Genomic DNA, 19630 nt, shown 5'->3' on the forward strand with positions numbered 1-19630 from the left:
CTGGCAGGAGAGACGGGAGGCAGTAAATTATTTGCCTGGCGTTCAAACGCATCGGTTGTTTCTAGATCACCCCCCATCCATCCCCCAACCCCAGACCACCTCCCACTGCCCCCCCCCCCACACCTCGCCCCCACGCTGAGACAGATTTAGCCTCCCACCCCCTGGGGTTCAGCAATCCCAGCGGGATGGATAATACAGCCAAAGTCACTGGCACTGGGACACGTACTTCTAAGCCAACATAATAAAGCCCAGAAGTTTGGTTCCAACTTCAAACATGAGAACGGAGCAATAACACTCAGCATTTTTAATCAAATTAATCAATTTATTTATTGCGTGTGAATATTTTACCGTGCGCACTTATGTGCAATTGAAAACAGGTTCATAAACTAGCAACTGGCAAACTGCGCATGGTCTGTGTGCGCCCGTGACCAAACCAGCCGGAACGAGCATGACCTTGTCAGACCTCAAAGGCTAAGCAGGGGCGAGCCTGGGTGTTGTTCGGATGGGCAGGTTGGCTACACCTGTGACACACACTGTGACACACACTGTGACGCGCACTGTGACACACACTGTGACACACACTGTGACACACACTCACACACACTGTGACACACACTGTGACGCACACTGTGACACACAGGCGTAGCCACCTGTGACACGCTCGACCCTCCACGAGCCCGCTCGTCATCGAGACACCACCGCGCGTGTTGCGTGTGGAGCAACTTGCCACAACTCGGACTCGTCAGCGGACCCGGCGTGTGCGTGAGGAACGGCCTCGAGCCCCGACACCGAGAACCAGTTTCCCGTCGCCGAACCCCTGCCGATCGTCTTGCCGGCTTCGAGCTGCCCGCACCTCCGATTAGCGCGGTTCGCTGCGTACGGCGTGAAAGAAGTTCCACATACATACGTACGCACTGCCACGCCAACATTGTGAAAAATGCAACGCAGAAGATCTCTGGGTTTGATCTTCCACGAAGCGCATGGTCCGCCCTAATCCGCATGCGCACAAACCGTGGCAGATGCGGATACCTGATACACAAGTAGATCACGAAAACTCTCCCGTGCGCGACTGTGGTCATCCAGAACAGACCGTGTAACGTCAACGACGCAATGTCCGATCCACACGTAATAAGAAGGGGACATCACGGCGATGCACGACCCTGCTGTTCCTGACGAGGTTATTCGGCTTGATCACCTCCACGTGAGATGTCCGTTGTTGCTGTGCGTCGACATCTCGATGTTGTTTCCAAACGGACGTCATCCAAGTCTCCTGTTCGATACCGGGGTGAGACATTTCTCTTTATGAATCCTCGCAGAACGGCGCTTGCCTGTTGCAGAACGGCGCTTGCCTGTTGCAGAACGGCGCTTGCCTGTTGCAGAACGGCGCTTGCCGGTCGCAGAACGGCCCGCAGAAGCAGACATGACAGAACAGCTTCATGAGATATGTTTGGGTGGCCTTTTCCCCACACATTAGCAGGGAGAGGGGTGGTTGGGAGGTAAGTTTTAACACACCGGACTACAGATAAATGCTCAATGCATAGCGGTCAATTTATAAATGGAGACAAATCGAATGAAAATTTACTTAACATTTCGTTTGTTTTTTTGTGCAGTCATTCGTATCCGAGCCGAGTCCATCAGCTCACCGCAGTAGAGCATCCAGCGAAATCAGAGGCGGCTGAAGCGCAAGGTCGCAACCAGAATTCTGTTTCTGACGCCTGAGTCACTCCGCCACCGACTCTCGCAAACATTTGGACAAGTTGCTAATCTGTCGTTCATTTGAGCTGTGTTGAGATGATTTCTCAATAACCGTTCGGCCTTCTTGGAATGCGTAAGATAAGCATAATTCAGTACAATACCAGCAATCTCTGCATAACTTAAGGATTTGTTCATATTTATTGATGGTAAATATTCTGAATGGAGCCATCCTCTCAAAGGAGCAATGATGAAGTGTAAATACATATTTACATATAATTTTTTATCTGGAGGGACTGATATATAAAGGCTGATTTATATTGCTACTCATATTCCTCTCCTGCAATGGGACAACATTGAATGCGTGCGTAACATCGGGGAGGTTTTCGCGATGCACAGGGACCTCGGACTGGCGATTGTTCTGTTAGAAGCAGCAGCAGCACAGCAATAATAATAATAACTCTCGCAGCAGCAGCACAACAACAACAATAACTCTAGCGGGTCCTGCGCGTTCGCATGGCCTCGGTCCAACTTCACGGCATGAAAACAAGACAAAGGCGACGACTGCAGAGAGTCTGCTGTTACTCACTCCTTCCTGCGAATCTCAAAATCTGCACAGTCGTTCACATTTCTCTCGGTTTACGGGAAAGAGGGTTTCTTTATTTAATTCTGATATTTATTCAACGAAAATTTCCAAACCCTCTCCCAACTTTCTGAGATGTATCCCTTTGCCAAAGTTCCCGGTGTCACCCGACGGGCACGAAAACCCGTAACGATCGCGAACGCGGAAAACACAGCCCCGTCCTCGTGTCGGCTTGGTTTTTAAACGTCGAACACGGTCGCAAGCCCCCTGTCATACCACTGCTGGATTGAAGCCCCGTCCCACCTCCCCTCTCTCGCACAGTGTGCCCGTCATGAGAGTTGTTTTTCTTGTTGTTTAAATCTAGATTGAAAACGCATTTCTTTAGCGTTGCCTTTGGTGTTTAATTTATCTGTCCTTCCCCCACACCTCCGATTATTTATCACGGTTGGCAACGTACGGTGCGAAAGAAGTTCAACGTAGTACATACATCTGCTTCAGAAAACAAAATAGATAGCAATGCAGAACCAGCTCGAAAACAATGTAAAAGCTTCATCCTCCATGGTTAATCCACTGCTCGATGAAGGCCTCACAAAGCTGTCAGGTTCTGTGACTTAACGCTCCAACAGGCTACACGGGGGACCTTTGTCTTGTGCGTGAAATAGCTGTGGCTGTGCGTGCAAGGCATCGGCTCCCTCGTCCACACACACCAGGGTGAGTGTGCGAGTCGCGCTCTGGGATCAGCAGGACGCTGTCTGCGTAGTTCGGCATCGACAGCAATACATCATCGTCCGGAAATTGACGATAAACACCCAAAGACAAATATCTCCCGGAGAGCCTTTGCAGACTGTTGGGGCAAGTGCTGTCAGCGAGCGGCTGTGAAGGCCGGCACGGCACACGGGGAGAGTGGCCAGCCACACGCGTGGCCGCCTTTGTCTCCCTAGTGGCAATGTCTACACACCGCACCAGGTGCTTCTTTGCGACTGAATCGACCTAGGGGAAACCCAAGACCGATTCAGATAATCGTCACTGGTGTTGGCCGCGATCGGGAATTGAACTCGGGTCGCCAGATTCGTAGCGCAGCGCTAACCACTGCGCCACCGCTCCCCACACACACACACTCACGAAACGCACACAGAACACACACACCTTGGCTCCCGAAGTCCACAATCTTACACATTCCCACTACCACAGCGAAAATGTGAAATGAAACCACACTGGGACGTTAATTGTTAACACGTGCGCCACAGTAGGAAGGCTGGGTGTGCACATTTCACGATAATTTTATCTTTCATGTCTTCTTAAATCGTTAATTTTCACGACACAAGCATACGGACATGTGTTTGTTGTTACATAATGGACACATTTGTTTCTTATACTTTCACCATTGAACGTCGCGTACATATTCGCAGTCGCGTAAATAAGGGGGGAAAAAACCTGATTTTAATGTAATGTCATTACGAACAAGATAATACACTTCATGACTGTTGTGGTCTTGCGCATAGAAGCCCATAGGCTCACACGAGGCAATGAACGCAAAGGTTGGGGTCACGTGGCACTCACACCTCGCCGTGCAATCCCAATCCGGCCTGAATGTATTCCGATTTAAACAAAAAAATCACGAATGCTTTTGCAACACGCGTTTTTAATTTGCATGATTGCAAATCGTATCGATTTTATTTAGCTCTGTTTAAGCCAGCCGAGCTTTTTCGCAACAGTTTGATCAATTTGATAACAGTTTTAAGATCGTAGGTTCCGAATGGCAACACAAGTTCACGCGAAAGTTTCGTTCACATTTGCAACATCTTCCCGTGAGTTCTCGTGCCGCCTCTTGTAATGGGTTGACCGTGGACCGCATGGACACTGCGAATACATAAACGCTCTCCACCTTAACTCTAAGGCGTTAACAACACGAAACGGACTAAAACTATTTCTATCTCAGCTCTGCAGACATGTTAATTCCCACGGCAGACTAACACACACACACACCCTCGAACAAATTAGCAAATGATCACGAAATACAAAGTGCATGCACATGCATTATTAGCATCAGAATCAGACGCTTATCCGCGTCCTCGGAATGGACTTTGGTCTTAAAACATTTCGGGTTTCAGGATCTCTAAGGCCAATTTCAGATGTTATCTTTAAACATTCAGACGTTTGGATGTTTCCATCATTCACATCGTGTGAGAACGCAACGTGATGGCCATGCGACACCAGTGTTGGCATGAAATAAAAACACGCAAAAAACAAAGACAAAGATCTCCCGTATACTCTCGGCAGACTGTTGGGGCAAGTGCGTTCACGAGCACATATTAAGGCCGCCACGGGACACCAGAGGGTGGGTGACCAACACTACGCCCGGCCGTCTTTGTCTTTCGATGGGCGATGTTTACACATCGCACCAGGTACTCATTTGAGGCTGAGTCGACAGAGGGGAGGCGCGGGACCGGATCAAACGATCGTCACTGGTGTTGGCCGTGAGCGGGAATCAGAGGTGGCCATAAGTTTCGACGACGTGATACTTTTTTTAAATAAAGTTTTTCATTCTTTCGTGCAATCACTTCGATAAAGTGTTTGTGATCGCGACCCTAGACCCCCAGTTGTGGAGGGGGGGGGGGGGTTGGCCCCCCACGCGGAGACCGGGCGCGCGCTACGGAAACTCGCCGGGCAGGCCCCCCCCCCCTGCACCCCCTCTTCGGCGTGGCAGCTCGAAGGTGGGTCGGCGATCAGAGCAGGTGGCTCACGAGGTCTTCATTTCATTCACTCACTCGCTCTCGTTCAATCTCGACCCGTCGGTGCGTTCTCAACGACGGCGACGTCTCGCACAGCCGCAGAGCGAACGCAGATGTCGCGCGTCGGCTGTTTTATACTCGCAATGTGGAGATCACTGTAATGGGATTTGTGCACACAGCGTTGGTGTACGGTGTTTTTTTCTGCAATATTTAGCTGTCTTTTCTTGTATTTGCTGTTTGCACTCAGTCACATATTCACTTTAAGATGTTTTTTTGTTTATGTTTTTGTTTTTTGTTTGTTGCGGTTGCACCCGATTCAAGAGCCGAATGGCTCACAGGGCTATATCTAATAAATGAACTTGAACTATTCAGGCTGCGATCGCGAATATTAAACGGTGACCTCTCCGTGTTCTTTGGGTCTTTCGGTAAAGTCACGTAGATCGAACAAGAAGGCACCGATTGCCCCGCCTCTTCGCGATACATTGCGCGTTCGCAAGTCACATATGGTTGTGATTTGACAACACGATTGCAGGCTTTCAACAAGACATGCATCTCTTTGTAAACACAGACCATCGCTATATAAACACACACTATGCGTACGTAAATAAGAATAATAATGTGCAGCCATTTGTCACTCCAACGCTGAATGAAAGCCTCCGCACACTGTGTTGGTCATGGGGGGGGGTTGTTTGACCATACTTCACCATTCCAGGGCGACACTGCTGTGGCTGCGAATCGATCTCGGGTCGCGGGGTCACAGTGCATTGTGCACTTCTCAAATATTCTCACAGCACTCCAGCGTGAGAATTATATTATATTAGTATATTATTTTATTATATTATTATATTATATTATTATATAATAATATTCTATTATTTTATAATGTTTTATTTTTATTATTTCATTATTTCCATTCTACGTGACTTTACCGAAAGAACCAATAAGACACCCCAGTCTGTCGTTCACGTGCAGCCAGTCACCTCCCTGCCACTCTTCTATCGCTACTGCCACGGTTACTGCTCCCACGGACGTTGGACATTGATTCTTCCACACGCTGCAAGTCGTCACCCTCCACGTCTCTGTCTGCGTCTTCCCTCGCACTCCTGCACTTCGGAATTCCCTACAAACGCTTCCTTTAAACCCCACGCGCCTACAATAATAACCTTGCTCTATTCAATGCACGTGTTTAACTCTTGACTTAAAGCTTTCGTGACTGCAGGAATTCATATTCTCTGGGTCTTTCGGTAAAGTCACGTAGATTGGTTCAAAGAAAATAACCAAAAACTATTCTATTGTTTCCCTTCTACGTGACTTTACCGAAAGAACCAAGAATATAAAAAAACTACGACGTTTCGATCACAACACAAGCGGTCATCAGGAAAAGGGGCGTTAGCTTCTAAAGGCAAACTGCTTATCAAGGTTTGAAATGGGCGGAGCCCAAATGTCAGCAGCCAATGCCAATGCAGGTGGTGGGCAGCGACCGCAGCGGTGGTGAGCTCTCCACCAATCACAGGGCTGCCAGGCAAAAATTAGCATGTCAATGCAAAATCGCCGAGCATCCTCCACGGCGAGTGCGCCAAGGTGGCTATGTTAATGTGAGAGATGAGCATGTTAATGTGAGAGAATAGCGTGTTAATGTGAGATCGTGAAGCAGCAGCCTCGAGGATGGTGCGCGAGTTAGCTGTGTTTAACTCGTCCCCATCGGAACATTGACGGTGCTGTTGTTGATGACTATACCTGGTGAATGAATGAATGACAACGTCCATGGTAGTGCTGTTGTTGCTGACTATACCTGGTGAATGAATGAATGACAACGTCCATGGTAGTGCTGTTGTTGATGACTATACCTGGTGAATGAATGAATGACAACGTCCATGGTAGTGCTGTTGTTGCTGACTATACCTGGTGAATGAATGAATGACAACGTCCATGGTAGTGCTGTTGTTGATGACTATACCTGGTGAATGAATGAATGACAACGTCCATGGTAGTGCTGTTGTTGCTGACTATACCTGGTGAATGAATGAATGACAACGTCCATGGTAGTGCTGTTGTTGATGACTATACCTGGTGAATGAATGAATGACAACGTCCATGGTAGTGCTGTTGTTGCTGACTATACCTGGTGAATGAATGAATGACAACGTCCATGGTAGTGCTGTTGTTGCTGACTATACCTGGTGAATGAATGAATGACAACGTCCATGGTAGTGCTGTTGTTGATGACTATACCTGGTGAATGAATGAATGACAACGTCCATGGTAGTGCTGTTGTTGCTGACTATACCTGGTGAATGAATGAATGACAACGTCCATGGTAGTGCTGTTGTTGATGACTATACCTGGTGAATGAATGAATGACAACGTCCATGGTAGTGCTGTTGTTGCTGACTATACCTGGTGAATGAATGAATGACAACGTCCATGGTAGTGCTGTTGTTGCTGACTATACCTGGTGAATGAATGAATGACAACGTCCATGGTAGTGCTGTTGTTGATGACTATACCTGGTGAATGAATGAATGACAACGTCCATGGTAGTGCTGTTGTTGCTGACTATACCTGGTGAATGAATGAATGACAACGTCCATGGTAGTGCTGTTGTTGCTGACTATACCTGGTGAATGAATGAATGACAACGTTTCTTGTGGAGCTGTTGTTGTTGGTCGCTCGGCGTGTTAGGCCTTTGGGCCTGGACTCAGCAAATGTAAACAAACAAATGTCTATCACCAATGCACTATGTTTATGCTTTGTGTTTCGGAACATTACTGTGTGGAGGATAATAAATGTGCACATTATTTTAATCCAGATAATAATATTTTTTGTTGCAATGCTGGCAAGCGCACTGTGGTCACACAAAATACAATCTGAATTAGATTTGTTATTTTTTTACATTAAGGGAAAACGGGTGTTTTTTCAAAATCTGTTTTCATTGGGTGGGAAAACAAAAGATCTACTTTGAGATTATTCTCAATTGCCGAGCATTTGATTTGTTACGCGAGATTTGAAATTGTTTTAGCTAAAAAAGCAAACAACTGTGATGGGTGATGCGTCATCGTTCCAAAACGTTTCATCTGAACCCTAACTTGGCAGACTGGTGAAAAAAAACTAATCTGTGGATAGGGTAACAGCTAATTGCCCTAACTGGAACAGTAACAAGTATGATTGGAGCGCGTCTGAGGAGACGTCTGCCAAGGATCGTGAGAAATCGTGACGGCTCGAGGAGGGCCTTCATCCAGCAGTAGACAGATCATGGCTGATGACGTTTATCACTAACCCCTCGTGGTTACTGATAAAGTGTAATTTATCACATGTAAATAAAACAGCATTGCTCAGCGAAAACGCTGTAGGCAAGGAGTGGTGGATTAAACAAAAACCTCTGTGTAATCTGAAAACCGGCGTGTTATCGAACGTGCATCCCTCGCTTATCATACAAGGCAGTCGGCCACAGCACCTCCACGTTGTAGACAACGATTGTTTTCAGCGTTCTCTCAGCTTCGGCCGAGGCTGGATTGTCAATCCAGTGTGCTGTCCGTCACACCATGCAAGCATCCATCACCTGGCGCGCCAGCTGAAACAATGGAGGGTAAGTTTGTGAAACCTCCCACCCCTCACTGCCTCTTTCTACCCAGCAGTTTAAATGGGTACAGCAGAGTTAGTAGATCAGCAGGTCCCGTGTGGTGCAGTGTGGGTACTAAGCCAAAACCATGTTTTTTATTTCACCAGGTAAGGCCCACTGAGCCGCGTAGCTCTTTTTCAGAAACCGGCTGGCCGCAAATGACAGTTCAACAAAGTGGCTTATCATGTGGAAATGTATAGCAGCCAAATACTCTAAGCGCATGTTTCTAAATGTGAAGAATGTGAAGGAGGACCCGGAGAAAAATCCACGTGACCACGGGGAGAGAGAGAGAGAAAGAGAACACGACAACTCCAAATATACAGCAGGCGTCAGGGTCGGGTTCGCACCCACGACCTCCTGTATACCAGGCGAGGGAGTTAACATCTCACCACCGCCTGCATAGCACGCGAGGTGGGTACACCAACATCTTCGGACGCGGTGAAGTGTGGGTACTAAGCCAAAACCATTTTTTTTATTTCACCAGGTAAGGCCCACTGAGCTTCGTAGCTCTTTTTCAGAATCCAGCAGGCCTCAAATGACAGTTCAACAAAGTGGCTTATCATGTGGAAATGTATAGCAGCCAAATACTACGCGTCTGGCCAGCATGGAAGGGCAGGCCGATATCACCTCGAGCCACCGCAGGCCCTTCGGCCCTCCAGCCTGCGGTGGCTCGCGGAAGCAATTGCAGGGCCGCACCTCCATCTCCACGTCAGATCCCAGTCCACAAGACATCAAAGTGAGCCCCCCCCTCACCGCCCCCCCCCGACAAACAGTGGCGCCACCCATCGCTGAACCCGAGACCTTTTTTGACCTGTACCGTGACCTGTAGCGGTGGTTTGGGAGTCCTCTATAAACACAACTGCTTAAGAATCTTTATGAATCCTGGAGGAATCCGATGAGCTATGGAGCACATTTTCACAGACGTCCAGTCGGGATACGGGGTCAGCGAGCAACAAAAACAAACAAGACAGAAACACCGAGAGGAGTTGCTAAATAAAGAAATAGGTATGCAAGCCACTAAAATAGGTAAATATAGATAAAGTAATTCAGCACAGATTGCATAAGTAAATGCATTCCTCCCGATTTTTTTGAACGTTAAATGCAAGCTTGGGCAAGGCAGCAAAACACCAACAGTCCAGCACCACAACAAGGCATAGACGGATCAGGGTAGCAGTCACAAGTCACATTTGTCAACACGGTTTGTGACTTTAAGCCTTGTCAACGCGTCCCCGCTGCATGGTAGGGACAAACACGGAAGGGGGTGAAGGTAACGGACACGGCAGTTGCAGTCGTGTTTCCTGTTTTGCCAGGTTGCGTTCCAAAAGTGCAATAATCATTATCAGCGGTGTTTCACGACGTGAAGACATTTTCACTTGGAACTCTCGCAGGGATAAAGGTCCTGGATAAATGCTGTTTGAGTACTACTGTACGACTGAAAGTCCCTTCAATTAATCCTCTTGATCCATGCTAGCAGCACACCTTTCACAGGCCATGCGAACAGTGTTTGTCGCCTGTCAATCAAACTCACATTTATAACTATCAGATCTGGAACGCATCAACGTGAGGGAAAACTCGAATGTAATATGACGGGGTTTTTTCTTGCGTGTGCAGTCATTGGTGATGATGCTAATATCATCAACTCGAGGGTTCCAGGGTGGCACAGTGGTAACACGTGTGCCTTGCGTTAAGAAGTTTAGAGTTCGATTTCTGACCCGAGTGCCAATCTGTGTGCAGAGTTTGTACTTTCTCCCCCTGTTCTGCATTGGCTCTCTCTGGGCTCTCGGGTTTTCTCCCATCGCTACGTCTGTCTGTCTTTCTGTTGAACTTAATTCGCACAAGAGGTAGCCTAGCGTGCTCATCGGTGGTATAACTGGTATTGACCAAATATCATCCCAATGGTGAAAAGTACTCCACCTATAAACCACTCAACCGGGATCACAGCAGCAGCAGCAGCAGCAGCAATATCGCCCCCTCCTGCGAAAACGTAGCAGGATCCTCCTGAAAAGGTGTCTTGAGACTCAGTGAGGCTTTGCTCTGTAAACAAGTGCAATGATAATAACTCACAACACTTGAGGACCCTGTTTAATTACGCGTGGATGGAATCTACACTCGAAGCCAGGATCGCACCCAATGACGGCTTGGCGACACTGCCGGATGAAGCTAGAGCGGGGCCTGTAGCATCTGTTATAAAGGGGCCCTAAATAAAAAAAACAAACACAAATATTAAAACACACCAATGTTTAACTTGCATAGTAATTCTATATTTTTTTTATTTGCTATACAGCCAGATAATACGACAAATCGCTAACCTTAAACATCCAGTCGGTCATAACAAATTTAAGGCGGTATAGTACTATAGTAATAGAGCAAGTGCAGAATCACTGAACCAGAATTGATAGCTTGAAAGCATTTAGCGCGGGGGCCCTTGAAAGTGCGGGGCCCGTAGCCACTACATGTGTAGCCACTACATGTGTAGCCACTACATGTGTAGCCACTACATGTGTAGCCACTACATGTGTAGCTACTACATGTGTAGCTACTCTTGCTACGAGGAAAATATGGCTCCGCCTGGCGATCTGGCATCTGAACATGTGAGCCACCTCTGATTTGATTTATTTCGCAAGCCAATGCGAAGATGGAAAACAAAACTCTTCGTCACTTGCCAACTCGTCCCGAGAGTCGAAACCCCAAGCAGAGAGAGAGGACGACAACGCCGATGAATCTTCACGCACACAATCGAGGTGACCAAGGATATCCGTACTTTATTATTTTTTCTACAAAATAGGAGACAGCCAAGTTTACAATTCAATTCCCTTTTTTTCTCTCAAACACAAATACGGGAAAGACGTGGGGGGGGGGGGGGGTTGGCCGCTCACACCTGGACGGGCTGGCTTTCCGATCTGGCACCCTGACCAATTCCTTCGGCACTCGCGTCGCTGCCCTCCCCCTCCGCTCCCTGCGTAGGGGCGCCAAAGGAAATGGAGAGTGTGTGTGGGAGGAGGAGGAGGGAGCGAGAGAGACATGTCGGGGTTTTTTGAGGTCCCCAGTTGACGGCTTGTGATGTTGTTGCCCTCCTAACATCGAACGTAATTTTTCAATCTTTGCCCCGCGCGCCTTGTTTACAACCCCGAGCACACACACGAGTCGGGTCCGAGTGAACACAGCAACTGGCTGCTGTAGATTAAGTCAGACACACCGCGCTCTCCCTTTCGTCTTTTCCGTAAATTATTTTGCATTCATGCTCTTGCAATCGTGTTGTCGTTCGACGAAAAAAATCATTCTCCCGGTTCGGTGATTTAAATTTACTGCTCCTGGTATGTTCTGGACTTGCACGCGGTAAATTTTGTACGCTCAGAAATATAACAACAGTACGTGGATTTTTTTATTATTATTACACGCTTTTATTTAACTCACTCTGTTGTTGTTGTTGTCGTATCCTCAAATCTTGTAACTCAAATTTAACCCACTTCCCAATGTGGTATCGACTGCAAACTTGGCATACGTATGTCATACTGATGACAATACTATATTCTATTATTCTATCAAAACATTTATTTTAAACAATCTTTTTAATATGTTATGTTTCGGCTTGGGTCTAATTGTCCACGCTCAACTCACGTTGGCTGTAAATCACCACGGTCCCTTACGTTATGGCAAGCTTCGGGGTCGTGTAATTGTCTCTTTGCTTTTCCATTATTGAATGTATTTCACACGCACCATAATACCTTTATTTTTCCATCCCTTGGGCGCTGTTGCGTTTGACTGCTCAGTTGGAGTTTGTCGCTGAGAGGTCGTGACGGGCTTCTGTTTTACATTCCCCGTTTACTCCGTGCCCCCTGTACCGATCCCTATCCGTTGTAAATGTGCACCAGGCCAAGGCGATATTGCAACGTAAAATCAAGATCCATAATAAAGATCCACAAATCTGGCTGTCCGCCTGATGCAGCTAGTTGTATTTATTGGCGAAACGTCGTACTCAGATTGTAAATGTTGTGGGTTTGCTCTCCAACACACCGGTTAGTGCTGTACTAGTATACTACATTATACACTACTATACACTACACTATACACTACACTACACACTAGTGCTGTACTAGTGACGAATTGGCCACGTCCTGTTTAGGTCACAAACCTTACTACTTGGCTGTGTCGGGTGGTGGCTGGTTTAACGACACATTTATATTTACGCGATCTAACCCAAAAAAAACATTATGAAGATCCATTGAATGATTACAACCGCGCTGCTATCCGTGGGACGTTGTAGAGAGCAGTTTCAACTTCATCACATTTCAGGGAACCGGTCCGGCGGAGGGGGCCTGATGTCACCCAGAACTACGTCTGAGGGCCCCTTTAGAAGCCTCATGCGGGCTGCGTAAATCTGCTCACGCGGCCAAATGTTGAGGTTCGCAGTCCACGCACACGCGGCACAGCTGTTGCGCCCTCGCAGTGGCTCTGTCCGCCCGGCGCTCTGCCCATCGTGGCAAGAGAGCAGAGGTCACAACCGGGTACCCGATACCCGTACCCTACCCGATACTACGTCAAGAATATGAATATGAATTACTGCAGCCACGAAAGCTTTAAGTCAAGATTGTGCTGTACCCATTTAAACTTCCGGGCGGAAAGAGGCAGTGAGGGGTGGAGGGAGTGGTGGGTTAAGTTTAGACACTGCACGGACTGCGGAGAGGGGAGCGACTCTCTTGCAGAGGTCGCAAACGGGTTTTGATTCCTTACCCGTACCCGGCCGCACCAGGGTCAAAAACGGGTACCCGTACCCTACCCGATACCCGGCTACCCGTACCCGGCCGGGTACCTAGTTTGCGACCCTGTTGCGTCCGGGTACGGGTACGGGTAGACCGTGAGTCACTGGTCAATAACTGTTTGTCACTCATTTCCCAACGTCTTGTCTCTTCTCACAATTCAAGTTCCTAGAATCAACCCACCCGCGCCTGCAACATGGCTTCATTCCAGAGGTCGGGTAGGGTACGGGTACCCGTTTTTGACCCTGGTGCGGCCGGGTACGGGTACGGGTAAGGAATCAAAACCCGTTTGCGACCTCTGCAAGAGAGTCGCTCCCCTCTCCGCAGTCCATGCAGTGTCTAAACTTAACCCCCCACCACCACTCCCGCCACCCCTCACTGCCTTTTTCCGGCCGGAAGTTTAAATGGGTACAGCACAATCTTGACTTAAAGCTTTCGTGGTTGCAGTAATTCATATTCATATTCTTGACGTAGTATCTACGTGACTTTACCGAAAGACCCACAGGATATGGGTCCAGCACAGTTATTGGATCAGCAGACCCCGTGTGGTGAAGTGTGGCTACTAAACTAAAACTCAGCTTTTTAATTAAATTTGACCAGCAAGGGCGCACTGAGCTCCGTCGCTCTTTTTCAGAAGAGACAGACAGGCGGAGATGGGGGATTGCCGATTGTGTGAGACAACATCCATGCGTGTGGCTGGCGGAAGCAAGCGCTCAGCATTGACACAAACAGCTTTCCAAATAGTCGAGTGGACCCACTGAACTCTGACGCTGTTGTTTTAAAAATGTCGCAATTGGACAATTAAATCTACAACGTACACTCTTTGGTCGGCGCTTATGGATGACGCTGTTCAGATTTCATTTTTGCGGATGATTCTCAGCTGTTGTTTCGCCCGCTTTCCATAGAGTTGCCTTGAGATGCTGCATATACGATAATTGTATCATATTAGGGGAGCACAGCAGGGGATTATTGAATCTGTCTGTGTAGAGCTCGGGGGTGTAAGCCTCAAGGATGCGTGATGGGGTTTGTCTTAGTTTACAAAAATTACTTAAGTAATTGGCGGCCAAACTCATAACAATGTCGCAGAACCTTTCGTAAATAAATAATTATCACGTGAGACTCAATGAAGCTTTCCTGCATATATGAAATGACATTGTTATTATTTGACAAATGTGTTCTAGAAATTACATTTTTATTATTATTATTTACCATTTCGTATGCCATTCCACTGGCTAGCAGTATAATTATCAGCACGCAGATGCAGACCATCAACTTGATTTTAACATTGTTACACATCTGTAAACAATATTTAGTGAAACATATTGGGAATCCTTACCAGTGCATACACACAAGACAGCCTTGCTTACAAATGTGCCTGATTTAAGGGGAAATCATCTTTTTGAACCTACCCATATACTGCAGACACACATAATATGATTCTATAAAACATATTTTTACAGTTTTGTTCATCTTAGGTTTGTATTAACTATTATTGTGACCTCCCAGATTGCGAGAACATATGTTTACATACACATATTAGCAGCCTTCGTGTATTCCACTATTATTTTCTAAATGTTATCACGTGTACGGAACGGGCGTACGAAATCGTGTAAATTAATGAACCGATATCAGATGGCCTATAAGTTAGTTTACTGCTATAGACAAACAATGTTACAATTTACGTTGTGTTTGCATTAGCAATACATCATAATCGCATAGACATCAAATGTATCAACACGCACGAGTGAAAATGTCAACGGATATTTTTTTATTAATGAAATGGATGGAAAGTTGGCGAATTTATGTGTGGAGATTTGTTGAAATGTGTTCTACCCAATCGCAGAATAATCCATCATTGTTCGATAGCAAAATAAATCCTCTGGCTGTAGTCAATTCGCTCTCCATCTCTGTACGCATGTATGTTGAACGTTCTTTCGCACCGGAAGGACGACGAACTAAACACAAAAAGCAGTTCTAAAATATATTTTTTGCTGAAATGAAAACAAAATAACAATAACAATTATGACAACTATTAAGAATTCTAGATTTGAAGCTTTCGTGACTGCAAGGATTCATACTCTTAGTTCTTTCGGTAAAGTCACGTAGGTAAAAAATGAAATTAAAATTAATAAAAATAAAACAATAAAAATCACGACGTTTCGGAGGCAACACAAGCTTCAGTTTCACCTCAAGACGGAAGCTTGTGTTGCCTCCGAAACGTCGTGATTTTTATTGTTTATTTTTTATTAATTTCACTTTTACCTACGTGACTTTACCGAAAGAACTAAGAGTATGAACTATTAAGAACACAATTGCCAATAGATCCCTCGTAATTGCTCGCTCAAAGAAAGGGCCATCCACAAGAGGGAGATATCGAGTTAATTTGGCCTGTTTTTTCCACGCTGGCAAAGACATCTTGGAAGAGGTGGGAATGCCCACGCTCTACCCCACCACACAGACCTGGCAATCACCCAGAGCAGTGTTCTTCACCAATTTTCAGAGGGGGGGGGGGGGGGGACATTTTTGACCATGATAAGACATCATCAGTGCAAGGGCCTCCACGCCTTTGAAACCATTGTTGGGTTTGACGGCAGCACGATGGCGATGATGATGGGGCGGGGGGGGTGTTTTGAACGCGATGCTAGAGAGGCATGCTTAGGTTGTGTATTCGTCTTGGTTGAGTATTAGTCTGCGTTGTGTATTAGTCTGCGTTGTGTATTAGTCTGCGTTGTGTATTAGTCTGCGTTGTGTATTCGTCTTGGTTGAGTATTAGTCTTCGTTGTGTATTAGTCTGCGTTGTGTATTAGTCTGCGTTGTGTATTAGTCTGCGTTGTGTATTAGTCTGCGTTGTGTATTAGTCTGCGTTGTGTATTAGTCTGCGTTGTGTATTCGTCTTGGTTGAGTATTAGTCTTCGTTGTGTATTAGTCTGCGTTGTGTATTAGTCTGCGTTGTGTATTAGTCTTCGTTGTGTATTAGTCTGCGTTGTGCATTAGTCTGCGTTGTGTATTAGTCTGCGTTGTGTATTCGTCTTGGTTGAGTATTAGTCTGCGTTGTGTATTAGTCTTCGTTGTGTATTAGTCTTCGTTGTGTATTAGTCTGCGTTGTGTATTAGTCTTCGTTGTGTATTAGTCTTCGCCGCCACGTGGCGCTGTTCTCACTTTTCCTGCACGGTATCCATGCCGCAGCCTGAACCCCCCCTGAAAGGTTTTGGAGGTTTCGTTCCACGCGTTTAGGACCGCTGCTTTATAAGCTGCGCTGTAAGGTTTTCGCGATTGTGCTGTGCAGCTCTCCGATATGTCCTCGGGTTGTGTCGCGTGTTATTCGTCATGATGCCCGACGTTTCGCTCCGATACCACGTGGTTCAACCCGAAAACACGTCCAAGAGAGGTTGTTTATCAGCTGTCCAAGCAGCATCACGTAGACAGCGCCTGCAGCGCTCCGTCCTCCTCGTGGGCAAACTCACTGGGTATCTCTCTGTTATAAAGAAGGGCCATCGCCTGAAACGTCGTCTATCGTGTTATTATGGTTTTTTTTATTGTCAGGGCAGTATTACTAACGACTTTGTTTAGATTTTGTTCACGGAGCTGTACGGGTTTACTTTGTAAAACGTTACTCCCCAATGCTGCACACCCCCTGTTCTGACACATGGTTCAGAAACATGGACATTGACACATAACATGGAAAACCGCAATATACAATACACGATACCGTATTCTTATAATTCTCGCCCAATTTATTTTAAAGAGAAAGTTGAGGATTCATCTTATATCTGATGCGTGTCTTTTCAGTGCTTACATTCAGCCAGAACGCCTTTCCGAGAATGATTGTGACATCAATATTATTTAAAAATAATAATCTTGCTTCTAAGCATGTTCATGCGATGATATGAAAGTAGGAAAGTAGGTTACAATATTGTTGGTTATGGATAGAAGTAACTTATTATTAACTTTTTCTCATCTGGATAGATAACGCGAGTGGCATATTTCTGACGTTGGTGGCGGCTATGCACGTGACCTCGAATCCAGGGGGTGAGGGTTGGTGGGTCACATACAGAAGTTGCGAAACTCCCTTCCCGTGGACATTTATGAGGAGCCATACCCTTGCTTGCCAAGGAGAAGCGGTACAGCAAAGTGCGGACTGTCATCTCTGTTCCTTCTATGTGGGATAGAGTGTTTCCCCCTCGCACGTGTGGGTTTTCGCTGGGTGTTCCGGTTCCTTCCCACATATGTAAACGCTCAGTAATTGGCTTAAAATATCTTGATAGAGGAATGCAGAGCTTGGAAAATTGTTGGCGCCGGCGAACCGCCTGGTTGGCTTCTCGCTTGCAGCCATGAGGTGCAATTTGCCTGAAACACTTAATCTTCATGAAAGTAAAATATTAACCAATATTACACCGATACTCCATGCTCCAAGCCAGCCGAGCAGCGTTCCAGAAAATATCGACTTAGAAATGAATCCGTGGGTGACAAATATGTTTAACTTAATTGACACTGAGCACATATTTCGGGTGCGTCTTACTTTGCAAGGGCATCTTATGAACCAAAAAATACGGTAACAGTGGAGGCCAAATATATGGGCCCTTGAGTGTCAAGATCAAATCTGACAACCAACAGCATGTGTTTAGAATTATGACACGTTTCCTGTTACGTTTCCTCTGGGTCTTATTGTGCATTCCAAGTGATGAAATATTTATCTAAAATAATATTAATATTCTTGGCCGGACAATTTTTTCCAAAACAATGAGCAATTCAGCTTTCCCGTAATCGCCCACGCAACTAGACCCTCTGAAGGCTACTACAGAGGTCGCGCTCATTATACACAAAGCGCTTGCCACAAATGAACCAAAATACCTTGCTGACCTCGTCATGGCGCAGAAATCATCACGCGACATCCGGTCACCATCGCAGCAGCAGCGGCGGCTTTTGGCTGCTTGCCATTGAACAAAGACGGTCACCGCTTCGCGCGCTTTCAGATGCGCTTCTGCGGCCGTCTGGAACGCTCTCCCTTCCGATATTGTGAAGCCACTGGAGCTATGCACTTTTAAATCTAAATTAAAAACTACTTTTTTGAAAACTGATTTTTTTTTGTGTTTAGTTTGTTGTCCTTCCCTCGCATCTCCGATTAGCACGGTTGTCTCCGCATGGTCCGAAAGAAGTTTAACATTGACACATGTATGCATGCGAATTAGCGGATTTAATGTTTTACGGTCAATGTACATTGAATGGGGCGAGCGGTGGGCGCGGTGGTGTAGCGCCATGCATTAGGATCCCTGCTCATCAGATGTTCGATCCCTGGTCGCAGTTCAGTGGATTGACAAAGGCTTGAAAACCTGCAGCAAGTTGGCACAGTAGCGGGTACAGCTGGTGCATCTACTGGTCATTTCAGTCAGCCAACCCATGGCACCTGGGTTTGTCCCGAGACCTCCTTCTGTAAGCGAGCCTTCAACACATCACGTGGCCTCAAAGTGCACCTGGCCTGGCACAGGCGCCGTGGTGACGTCGCCGTCACTTAGTGGCGAATGGCGGGTTGTTGGTATTGGTGCTAGTGAAGGAATAGCGGTTAGTAGTTAGAGGTGGCGGAGATGGCGGCGGTGGTGATGGTCGTGAGCTGTATAAAAACAAAGGCTGCACAACTGCTTTCAGATGTGAGCTGGGTTGACGTCGTTAAACACTTAAATGTGATTAATTGGACGCTTTGCGTCTGAGAACATTCCGTGTAAGTCAGCGTCAGTGTGCTGCAGCAGGGGCCTCTTAAGCGTGGATCGAGTCGCCTGCGGGCTGCGTAATGTGACCACTCATCCTCGACTGTGTGCATACATTTAGTGCGCTCACGCGCGTATCTCCCGTGAACTCGTGTGGTGCGTCACGATGTCTTACACATGGCATGTCTATACATGATTTCCCGACTCATGTGTGCACACACATAAACAAGCATTGGCGTCGGGCTCAGGGCTTCCCAAACATCACTCCTCGCCACGCACCACGGCACCGTTCGTTCTGCCTTTGCCAATGTACTCCTCCCAATAACTCGTTCGCACGCTGCACGCACCCGATGATTGTTAAACACGTCCCACGTGACGTGCCAAGCAATTGTCGGTGTCTGTGGCTCGTGCACACACGCGCGCGCATACCGAGATCACAATCTTCATTTGAATCGGCACTCTTTACGCAGACAGCGTTAATTTTCTTAGCGCATCGCGTGGGTCGTGTTGCATAATAATCATCGGGTGCGTGCAGCGTGGAACGA

Source organism: Lethenteron reissneri, chromosome 34, assembly GCF_015708825.2.
Source record: "Lethenteron reissneri isolate LAM-NWPU_2019-01 chromosome 34, ASM1570882v1, whole genome shotgun sequence".
Classification (NCBI taxonomy): domain Eukaryota; kingdom Metazoa; phylum Chordata; class Hyperoartia; order Petromyzontiformes; family Petromyzontidae; genus Lethenteron; species Lethenteron reissneri.